This window comes from Castanea sativa, chromosome 2 (genome assembly GCF_040712315.1).
Source record: "Castanea sativa cultivar Marrone di Chiusa Pesio chromosome 2, ASM4071231v1".
Lineage (NCBI taxonomy): Eukaryota > Viridiplantae > Streptophyta > Magnoliopsida > Fagales > Fagaceae > Castanea > Castanea sativa.
The window spans coordinates 28,709,086-28,721,545 of record NC_134014.1 but is presented as its reverse complement, the minus strand read 5'-3'; positions in this window follow the sequence as shown (position 1 = coordinate 28,721,545).

Below are 12,460 nucleotides of genomic sequence, written 5' to 3'. Positions count from 1 at the left end.
AACTTTTATTTTATAATATTCCTCCAAAGTTGTATTTTTTTTTTTCTCATTCCTTCAATTAGATAATTATAATGGATATGTGTGTACAATTTATAATTGTTACATTTTATGATGAACTCATTACTAATAAAGTTTTATAACAATTATGCTATAATACATATACAACATATTTCAAAACCATCTTACATAAGATATTACAACATTATTTGTGCATCGCACGGGAAATTTACTAGTTATATATAAAAGTAGAGACCTCATATAGGAGAATATGAGATCTTGCCATGTGGCACACTTTATGAAAAGAATTGAAATACTCTTAAGTCATATAAGAGATAAGAACAATTTTCAAAATAAGGAGTCTTTATTTCCTTTAGTTTAATGCTTCAATACTACTTTTGTAACATTTTATTCAATATTTCAAGACTATTATTTGTTCCATTTGGTTCAATATTTCAAGATTTCCTCTCTTTCTCACACACACAAAACTCTTTGTATTTCCTTTCACCCTTTTCACTTCTACTCCTTTATATACACATGCTCACAGCCTTTCATGTCATGTCATCTCAAGTACACTCAAACCAAAAACGATTTCATTTATCTTTAACCTTTCAACAACACCTACATAACTCCAATATTATCGTACCATTTTATCCTAACTGGTATGATTAGGCTATGACCAAGGAAGGGGGCTTGATTTTTTTTTAAATTTATTTATTCATTGACGGCAGCTTACTGTTTTGATGTTGAAGTCGGACGTTATGGATTTTATGAAAATTTTGATTCGCTTTAAATCTTTGGGTGTACAGGATTTTGGTTTGTGAAGTCATAAATAAATTTTGTTTTAGAACTAAAGAGAAAGAAAAAGAAACATTCTAATTGATTATTTACAAAATTAGCTTTTTTAAAAATAGAATTTATAATGTGTAGGTTTCTTTTACTGCTATTTTGTTCAATATGAGCAATAGTGATTAAATAAAAATCGATGATAATTTTTGATAGGGAATATTTTCACCATCGAAATTTTTTTTCAAACACCCTAGAGTTTTCAATCACCAAAAGTATCATGAGTTCACCAAAAGAGTATTTGATCACCAAAAGTATCGTTAGTCACAAAAAGAGTATGGCACCATACGTCACACTTCACCCTGACGGTCGTCACATATCAAGAGGTCATCAGGTACCTTCCTTGACACCACATGACACACTCTGCCCTGACAGTCGTCACGTATCAAGGGGTTGTCAAGTACACAAGGGTCGTCAGGTACCTTTCCTAACACCACGCAACACACTGCACCCTAATGGTTGTCACGTATTAAAGGGTCATCAAGTGCCTTCTCTGACACCATGTGACACACTTCGCTTGACAGTCGTCACATATCAAAGGGTTGTCATGTACTCTACTCAAGGATATTTCGACCAAGAGAGTTTTCTAACTCCTTTTTGCCGTCGAGTTGATAATACCCTTCGGGTTCCTTAGACCCTTCAGGCTTAAATCACCTTTCGGGATCAATATACCCGTCGGGACAAATATACCCTTCAAGATCAATACACCAATCGAGACAAGTATACCATTCGGGATCAATATACCCGTCGGGCCAAACATATCCTTTCGGATAAATATACCCTTCAAGACAAGGGTACCCTTCAGGATTAATATACTCGCTGGGAGGATCAATATACCCGTCAGGAAAAATATACCCTTCGGGATCAATATACCCGTTGGGCCAAATATACCCTTTTGGATAAATATTTCCCTCGGGACAAAGGTGTCCTTCTGGATAAAACGTCTCCTTCGAGTCTGATGATCACGTGACATTGTTTATACCCTCCATCCATATTCGTCATCAGGTATGAATCTACTCGTTGGGTTAACTAATACCGATGATGGAATATACTTAGTCCCACTCCATTTGCGTACTCTCCACTCATAATTCCCTATATGGAAAGAACTTGCACACCACATGTTTGTCTAGGACAAGATGAAAATTTCAGCTTATTTTTGCTACTATTCATGAGTCCTACTGCATTTTTTGGTACTGTTCATAAATCTCACTGTACTATTCAGCTAATTTTTACTTTTATCTATAATACTTTCAGCAAAAAGTTTTCAGTTTTAGATAAATGAGCTGTTTGCAAAGGGACACTATGTCCAAGAATCCTTCAACATATCCATATCCTCCCAATATGAAAAATAAAGCCATAAGATCTCGGAACATTAACTCCATATCTTCCCTACAAGGAAAGATCCTACGTTCATGAGATTTTGGTCAGCTCTACACCACTATATAAGCACCAAGTCTCCTCTTCTCCAAGGTATGTAAAAATCCCTAACTCTTGCACTACTGAGTTCTTGGAGATTCTTCTATCATTGACTTAATCTTCGCAAAATCTTTGGTTGACACCCCGCTGGTGCTTTCTGTAGGTTCTTTGTTTCTTTCTATTCTTTAGGTAATTCAATTGGCGCATATATGGACGATCAACTCACTGACGATTTTGTGCATCGTCAATTGTAAAGTGTTTTCCGCTTATTTTTAAAGGATTCGGAAGTCCAACTAAAAATAATTAAATTTTGATAAATGAATATGTTTTTAACCAACTTCTCTTTGTTTAATCACGTTCTCTTTATGTTGATACTTACAAATGATTTTCTTAATTTCATTGAAATAATGAATTGGGTGTTTGAAATTGAGGTCTCTATATTTGGTTATGAGAATAGAGTGGTTGAGGAAGTGTTTGAGAGGTTCCTTAAATTTATATAATTTTAGGATGTAAAAGTACTTTATGCTTTGACTCTAAAGAAAAAAGTACTTTATGCTTTAAATTCTTATTTAGAAATTTCAAAATCATTTAATTAGTTTAAAACTTTTTTATGCTTTAAAGTAATTTTTATGCTTTACTTTTTAAATAAAATATGAATTGAAAAATCAGGTTTCAAATTGTTCAATAATATTGTGGGTAAACATAAATATAACAAAGTATCATACGTAGGTCTTAACTAGGGGTGTCCAAATAGAACTGGAACCCGACCCACCCACCCAAACTGTCCGCTCCGACCCGAGAACTGGCTGACCCGACGCCGGTAATGGGTCGACGGCGGGTCTCTGCCCCTTGAACTCGAAAACGGTGGGTCGGTTAGCGGATTTGAGGCTGAGAAACCGATTTTCAACCGACCCGACCGTATACTGATTGGAATACGATGATTTTCTATCTGATCTGAGGAGATTCGGCCTGAACTTGAAGAGAGCAGGCAAGATAGCGCTGATTTTCTGTTCGATTTGAGGCGATCTGGCCTGAACTCGAAGAGAGCAGACGAGATAGCGCTGATTTTCTATCCGATCTGAGGAGATCCGGCCTGAACTCAAAGAGATCAGGCGAGAAAATGCTAATTTTCTGTCCGATCTGAGGAGATCCGGCTTGAACTCGAAGAGATTAGGTGAGATCTCATCGAGATTCGGCCTGATCTCTTTGAGATATGCCGTGATCTCATCGAGATCTAGCCAGATCTCGCCGAGTTCAGCTTGTTCTCTTCGAGTTCGCCGAGATCTCACCCAAGATCTGGTCAGGTCTCGCAAACTCCGGCGGCTTTTGGCAAAATCTGGCACAGTTTCTCACAACCCGAAACTGACTGAGGACCAATCCGTACCCGATGAAAATCTGACCACTCGAACCGACTCCGTTCACCGATCGGCGGTGGGTCTAGGCATGGAAAACCCCGAAGTGATTAGGTCGGTTCCAGGTTGGGCACAAACCCGACCCGAACCGAACCGACCTTTGGAAAGCCCTAGTCTTCATACATAAAAATGATTTCAAATTTCATTTTAGTTATCTATAAATGTTGGGATTCATCCAGTAGAAAATTGGCTAAATGGAATTGTGGGAGGAGGGCTTGTGGTAGACTGGTAGTTGCTTTGTCTGACAACACCACCTCTTGTCGTTGGATCAAAGTTTAATAGTTAAGGTTTTTTAATCTTTAATCTTGCATCCGTATCTTAATCCAATTTTGAAAGGGTTTCACAAGCACAAGGGACTGTCGAAATTCCGGGACAGTACACGATAATTGATGAAAGACACAGGAAGACCAGTTTTCCAATTTAAAAAAAAAAAAAAAACGAGAAAGCGATGCAACATGATTTTACTAGTAGACAATAGTTACTGCTTCGCTTGCTAAGAATAAGAATAAGATACAATATTATTCAAAAAACACCAAAGGCGGCCCCGTGAACCAGATTTGGATCTTCTGAATGCTGCCGCTGAATTTCACACCCAAACCATGTTACACTGGCCCCATTCAAATTCATTTTCTGTCACATCATATGTCTTTATATGAGATTAAATTAGAGGGGTTCTATTACTATCATCATTTGCCAAATTATTTGTTTCACTCATTCTCTAGGTGTCTGACATTTTGTTATATTCTACAACAAACCAATATTATTATTATTATTGTTATTATTATTATTATTATTATTAGTTTAATTTAAGGTTTTTTTTTTTGGTCGAATTCATAGATGGTAGAAGGGTAGGCTTAACATGATAAATAAAAAATTATGTTAGTTTGAAACATAAATCAAGGTAAAACTGCCAAAACTACCTTTAAGGGTCGGTTTGGTTAGAGGGGTAGAAAAGTGGAAGAATAGAAAATAGCAAGAGGATGGAAAAGTGAAAGGATAAAAAAAATTTTAATTTCTCTCATTTTTGTTTGGTTGGGAGTGAAAAAGTGAAATGATGGAAAAAGTGAGCTTGTATAAATTTACGCATGTACCCTTGTTAAAAAATGATGCTCAATTAAAACTAAACAAGGAATAAACAACCAAAAAAATCAATCACCTAAATTTATTAAAAAATAAAAATCATATTTAGAAAAAAAAAAATCACATAAAAAAAACACAAAAGAAAGCAAAAAGAAAAAGAAAAAGAAAAAAAGAATATGAGAACTGGACGTGTAGGAAGCCTACCCAGTAAATCCAAAAAAAAAAAGAAAAGAGGAAAGAATATGGACGTGTAGAAAGCTGCCTAGCAAATCAAAAAAAAAAAAAAAATAGAGAGAGAGAGAGAGAGAGAGAAGAAGAGACAACATCCAGAGGAAAGAAAAAGAAATGAAAAATGAAAAAAGCAACGTGGACAAGCCCGTGTGCAACTGCACATGGGCATTTTTGTCCAAAAATGATGTCCAATTTTTCTCTTCAGTTTTCTCTCCATTTTGAAGAGAAATTTTTTTGATGGGTCTGGAGAGAAAACACCTAGGTCTCACCATTTATTTTTCTTCCTCCTCCCCCAACCAAACACACTCCAAAAAGTTTTCCTTCCTATTTTCTTTCTTAAATTTTTCATCCACCCTATTTTACCTTCAACCAAACACACCCTAAATGTTTTCAGGTGTACATGGTGGTTACACTTAAGGGATGTGCATGGGTCTGGTTGAGAGTTTTTTTTTTTTTTTTTTCAATTCAACTCACCATGGTTAGATTGGAAAAAAAAAAAAAATTCAAACCAACCCAACCCACCTGGACCAAGTTGAACCCAAGGGTTGGACAATTTTTTTTTTTTTAATTGAGCATTAGAACAATACCAGCACAAATAAAAACAAATTTATAACTTTAGTAAACCTGAGGACAACACCAAAGTAACACAAACTATTTTATTAGTACTTCAAAGTTCAAACAAACACAAAATAATCAAACCAAATGGTTTTATTTGTTGCATCTGCCATATGAAAATTCTAAGTAATAGCACAACCATATGCAAATTATCAAATCAAATGAAATTTGATTTACTTAGTAAGATGTTAAAATAATTCCGTATCAACTCAATTGATAAAAAAAAAAAGAGTAAATAATAAAATTATATTTCTAAATATATATTAAATATAGGTGGGTACAGTAGGGTTTTGTGAATTTGTGAATCTGCTGACTCACACCTAACCCAACTCACTATATTTTTTTTTTTTTGACTATCCAACCCAACCCAACCCAACCCACCAACCCCCTAAAAATTTTTTGGCTGTATTGATGCCCATTTTTGACAAAGGGCCCAACAGCAAGAGAAGTCCAACAAATAAAGAAGATGAAAAGACAGTGAAAGGAAAAATGGTAAAGAAATAAGGAAACAAGCTCAGTGGGCTGGAGTGGTAGGATTGATAGCCAGCAGGCCCATGAAAATAACAAGAGGTAAAGAAGAAATAAATGGCCCAAGGATGCTCCAGAAATGAAGCAGTAAGCCCATGGGAATAATAAAAGGTAAAGAAGAAGTAAATGGGTTGGGGAAGCCTAGGAATAAGTTAGCAAACTCAATGGGCTGACATGGCAAGAATAATGGCTAATAAGCCCATACGAGTAATAAGAGGTAAAGATGGAGTAAAAGGACCAAGGAGGCCCAAGGAATTTAGCAACAAACCAATAGGAGTAAAAAGAGGTAAAGAAGAAGTAAATGGGCTGAGGAAGCTCAAGGAATAAAGTGGTAAAACGAGTTGGCATGGTAAGAATGATGGCCAATAAGCCCAAAAGAGGTAAAGATGTGGTAAGTGGGCCAAACAAGCCCTAAGCAAGGGATTAATGAAGCAATGGGTTGATACGGCAAGAGAATTGGCCCGCAAGTCCACAGAGTTATAAGAAGTTGTTGATGCTCATTTTGGGAAAATCCAGCTGCAGGAAGAAGCCTAACTACATGGGCAAGAAGAGAGTTAATGGATTGAGAGAAAGAAACTCATCAAGCCCGAATTGTAGGAATGATGAGTCTTAGGCCCTTAAAGTAGACAAATAGGCCTTGAGAAAGCAAATGGGCCAAACGGGAGCCCAAAGGAAGAAGAAGTAAAGCCATGGACATTATGTGATGTGGAAAAGTGAGAATGAGTCACAGTAGGCCCGAAGTAATGAAGTAAGAAAGTAAGGAGTTTATGGGAATCCCATGAACCCCAAGGATGAAGGATATAGTAATTGGGCTAAGAAAGCCCAAAAAGAGTTAGTAAAAGCCCATGGGAATGTAAAGTTGGAAATGGGCCGAGGACGCTCAAGAAGGGAAAATGGGCCAAGGATGTCCAACAAGGAAGAAATGGGCCAATGATGTCCAACAAGGAAGAAATGGGCCAAAGGAGCCCACAAGTAATGTAATGGGCCCAGGAAGCCCAAAGTAGCATGAGTATGAATCCAATAATCATACTAGATCATTGAGAATAATTGGGAGAAGAACATGCAAAAGTCCCTGAGGAAGCCCAGCAAGCACGGGTCAAGTAACACCACGGGAGAGTGGCACGACAGGAATGGCAACGAGAATATGGAAGGCACAAAGAATGGATTCAAGAGAGGAAAACCCAAGATCAAGCAAGGCCTAGCCCTTGAAAGGAATAAACCAATAAAGAATGGAAAATCAAAAGACATTTCACGCCATAAGAGGTCAAGGATGAGCGGTAGAATGCACAGATGAACCTCCAGACCGTGACAAACACATGGGCAGCAGACAAGCATTTGAAGCACACGGAAGTGGAGCACGCGCAAGGCCCAGGCACTACCAACTTGTACCCAGCCAATGTAGGGGTGGTGGGTCATGGGTCAGAGGTAAGAGAGGGTATGGTTTGGTGGTGGGGAGAAGGGAAAGCCTATTCTGGGGTTCCTGCTCAAATTATTTTGGTGGAAATGTCTTGCTGAGATGACATACCATCCAAAAGAGGGAGGATGAGCTGGGACCACTAGGTGCATGTCATGAGGGATAGCAAGAGAGAATGCCTACACTATGAAGAGTTAGAATGCCACAGTGGGCAAGCAAACAAGATAGTCTTCTTTGTCTGGTAATGGGAAGTGGCACGGCCAGCACAGGTAAGTGGTGGTGGCTGGGCAGCTGACAGACCAGTGGATGGTCGGGAAAGACACCCAAATCCAGAAAAAAGTAGTTAAAGGCTAAAATGGTAAAAACCAGTCATGGAAGGCAGTATATATAGAGCTCTTGCTGTGTACCTCTGGGAGATCAGAATCACAACAGTAACCACCATCATACTACATAAGTGAACATTAAGAAAGAAAAGAAAGGGGAGGAATTAAAAGTAGCAAAAGTAGAGAGAAAGAAGTAGAGGATTAGGAAGAAAAAGAGAGAGTGTTGAATGGAAATCATGCACCAATAGGCTTTTTTTTTTGCCCCTCTAAAAGCCTACCCTCTACTGAAGATAAAAGATTTGCTCGGGCATAAACCATTTAGGCTTGTTTCCTCAAATTGAATAATTTCTACGGTAGGATCTTCCTAAGAAGTTGATCACATTGAGGAGGTGGTTCCCTCCTTGGTCTCAATCCCGTAACATGATTTAATATGACAGACTAACCTTTTTTTTTTCTTTGATTTAATCACCATTATTATTCCCCTCTTTATTTCTACCATTCCTCTCATGACATGTTTCTTGTTGTTGTATTCCCCATTTCAATTAGAGATCTTTTATTTGCCTTGTCTAACAGCAAACGCACGTCTTTTACTATTTATCATTACATTTTGCCTGTCATACTTTTGTTGTAGTGGCAATGCCTGCCATGGGCATGTGACCAAAGTTTCTGCCAAAGAGAAATGGGAATAGTTTATGCATAAACCAGACCAAAGTGAGTTGTGATTGGACCGATCTTGACTCTCCTACCTAGAATACTTGGGTTTAGTACAGCAGGAGGCAGCTTAGCCCAACATTTCAAAAAAGGCCTACCACATTTAAATTGGCAACTCCACTGGGGAGTTGGGAAACAGATAAGGACAAAAGGCAGACACCTTCACAAGCAGATGCCCCCAAAATCCAGGATAACATGAAACATTAGTGCTATGCCCTCGCAAGAAGAGTCGGGGCCAACAATGCTTCACCAATAGCAGCCTAATTAGGTAGAAGATATAAACAGAATGGGGGCTGAACCACAACCGCAGCAAAGAATCCCTACTGACAATGCCAACATTTTCATCAAGGTGTTGCAATCGTTGCAACACTCGCAGCAGCAAATGATAGAAGAGATTCGCCAGCTGAAAACAGAAAAGACAAAGGAGAAAGGGAGCCAGCATAACCTGGAGCATGCGGCAGACAAAGAGGAAACACCGGTGGGAGATGCTCCACAAAATGCGGGACAACGTTTCATCACTATGACTGAAATAGCGGCCCTCCTGGAACAGGTGAGGGCCAGAGCACCCAAGGAGAGATTCTATTCATAGAGACCTCTTTACCCACTAAGAATACTCAGCAAACCATACCTCGAAAGGTATGAACAACGAATTTTCGCACAATATGATAGCAGGAGGAGAAGTGTTGTTGAGCACGTGAGTAAATTTATTGATACTCTTGGCCCTTATGCGACAGACGAGGACTTATGTCTTCGAGAATTTTCTAAATCACTATGTGACCGTGCGTACACCTGGTACATCGGTTTAAAACTAGGATCAATCCCAACTTGGGATGACATGGTAGACGTATTTTGCACTAAATACTTCCATGGAGAGGAAATAGTAACGCTTGCGACCTTGCAAGCAACCAAGCAAAGGAATGGTGAGGATTTGATGGAATACATCAAAAGGTTTAGAGATATAGCACTTGATTGCTATAACCATTGTGAAGAAAGGACGTTGGTAGAAATGTGAATGACAAATATAATCAGGGAATACAGAGCAGTCTTGGAAAACTTAGAAATATCTCAGTTTGCACAGTTGTTGCAAAAGGCCACGAAGATAGCTCAGTCAGTAAGGCCGAGTTCTGACAAAAGAAACGCTCCACAGGCTATGGCAGCATCCACTGGTGAAAGAAAGAGGAAGACTGATGGGAGGGAATATGATACCCTTTCGCCACTATTGTGCACTCTAAAAGATCTAGATGTGCTCCTAGATAAGTGGATAGCAGACGGAGTTTTCAAGACCAATCAAGTTTCCAAAAAGCCCATAGAGGAAGAACAGAAGGACCCACGCTTCTGTTGCCTGCATAATTACGTGCAACATCCCACTGCAAAATGTTAGGCGCTCCGCAGATTGATACACCGTAGAATCAAGGATGGGACTCTAGAGCTATCCTAGCCAGAAGTTCAAAGAAACCCACTCCCGGACCACAAAGGGAAGGGTCTAGCAGCTCTTGTAATTTGTGCAGATCCAGGGGAAGAAGAAGAAGAAAGTCTAGCCCTACCTGCTGCAGCAATTACTACCTTATAGAAGAGTTCCAAGTTCAAGAATTTGTTTGACCAATTGGGACTCATAGTATAAGAGCGAACGATGGCAACAGAAGCCCAGGTGAGCATTGCCTCTAGGTCAGGGATAGAGTGTCTAACAGCTGAAGTTACAAGTGGTAGAGCTCTCCTACAGGAGTCAAGCGAGATCACTTTCAGTAATGAGGATATGGTGGAGTACTCAGACCACAGGAGGCCCCTTTACTTGGCAGCATCCATAAATCGGATTCCTATCAAAAGAGCCTTGGTGGATACGAGCGCTTCCGTAAAACTCATCCCATTAAGCACTTTACAAGCAGTAGGATTTCAAAGAGGAAAATCCAAGGATGCCCAATGGAAGTGATAGGATTTGGGGGAAGAGACGAGTACACCGCAAGCCACATTCAGTTATGGCTGAAGATAGGCCCAATAACCTTCCTAGCCCGCTTCCACGTGTTGAAAACAGAAGTTTCGTACCATGTGCTTCTGGGAAGGCCATGGTTACATAAGCATTGATTAGTCCCCTCCACTTATCATCAGTGCGTGAAAGGAAGGCTGAACGACAGGATGATACGCATATCAGCAAACCCATCACCATTTGAGTAGGCAGAAGCTCATTTAGTAGAAACTATGTTTTACGATCAGTGGGCACCGTCTGGGGAGAGCTCAGTATCAAAACCACGAGCTACCTTCGTACCTAGGTGGGAGGACATCCAAGGTAATCCAGAACCCGATATGAGGAAGTTGCTATTGCAGAAGAAAAAGAGGAAGGAAGCACCCACTGAGTCAAATGACACGCCACAATGTGTCAAGGCCTGAGGCCTTAGTGGTAGGATTGTATACAAGTTATGAAGGTGCGCGGGGTCCACATGTGATATGCAAGCGGGCCCCGGACAAGAGACGCAGCATAAAAGCTTGGTGTGCTGCGTGGCGCAAGAAGGGTTGGAGGAAGGAATTAGTGAAGAAAAAGAGAAGGAAATTGTAACGGAAAAGGATGTACAGATTATGGAAAAAGAAAAATTGGAGGAAATTAACTTGAGACTTAACCCACAGGAACCGAGACTCATCTTAATCAGTTCAAGGCTGTTAGAAAAGGAGAAATCAAAATTGATATTGTTGCTGAAAGAATTCAAAGATGTGTTTGCATGGGATTACAGTGAAATGCCGGAATTGGATCCTGGGCTAGTGGTACACACATTGAATGTGGACCCCGAGGCCAAACTAGTGGCCCAGCCTGCTAGAGTTTTCCACACTGAGATAGAGGAGCAGATAGTCAAGGAAGTGCAAAAACTACTAGCTGCAGGATTCATTAAGCCCATCCAACACCTGCGCTGGTTATCTAACATAGTGCCAGTGAAGAAGAAGAATGGGGGTAGATAAAGTGATGTGTAGGCTTCAGAAATCTCAACAAGGTCTGCAAGAAGGATGAGTTCTCATTGCCAAACATGGATTTGCTGATAGATTCTGCGGTGGGGAGCGCCATGTTTTCATTCATGGACGGATTCAGTGGGTATAATTAGATCAGGATGGCGCCAAGAGATGTGGAGAAAACTGCTTTTAGAACACCCGTAGGCAACTTTTACTATACTGTGATGCCTTTAGGGTTAAAAAATGTAGGTGCAACTTACCAACGGACGATGACAGCTATATTTCACGACATGATGCATCAGGAATTGGAAGACTATATGGATGACATAGTCCTGAAATCAAGGAAGCGGGAAGAGCATGTCCAAACATTGAGAAAAGTATTTGAAAGATGTAGAACTTTTAAACTAAGGATGAATCGTCTCAAGTGTGCATTTGGGGTGTCTTCTGGGAAATTCTTGGGTTTCTTGGTTCACAACAAAGGGATAGATGTGGACCTAGCCAAAGTTACGACCATAGCGACCATGAAACTGCCAGCCACGGTGAAGGAATTAAAGAGTTTTTTGGGAAAGGTCTCATACATTCGGAGGTTCATTCCTGGTTTAGCGTCGATTACTTCCGCTTTTGCCAGATTGCTAAAGAAGGAGCACAGCTTTGAGTGGGGAGAAGCATAGTAGAACAGCCTTCAAAAGACTACAGCAGACTATGATGAACCTCCCTACTGTGCAAGCCCCAATCCATAAAAAACCATTGTTGCTTTACTTAGCTACCAATTCTTATGTTGTAGGTGTGTTGATCGCCCAAGATGATGGAAGTGACACGGAACAACCAGGTATTACATCAGTCACGCCTTAAAAGAAGTAGAGACGCGCTACCCAAGAGCAAAAAGAGCATGCTTGGCCATAGTATACACTTTGCAAAGGCTACATCACTAGTTCTTAGCCTACGAGGTATGGCTG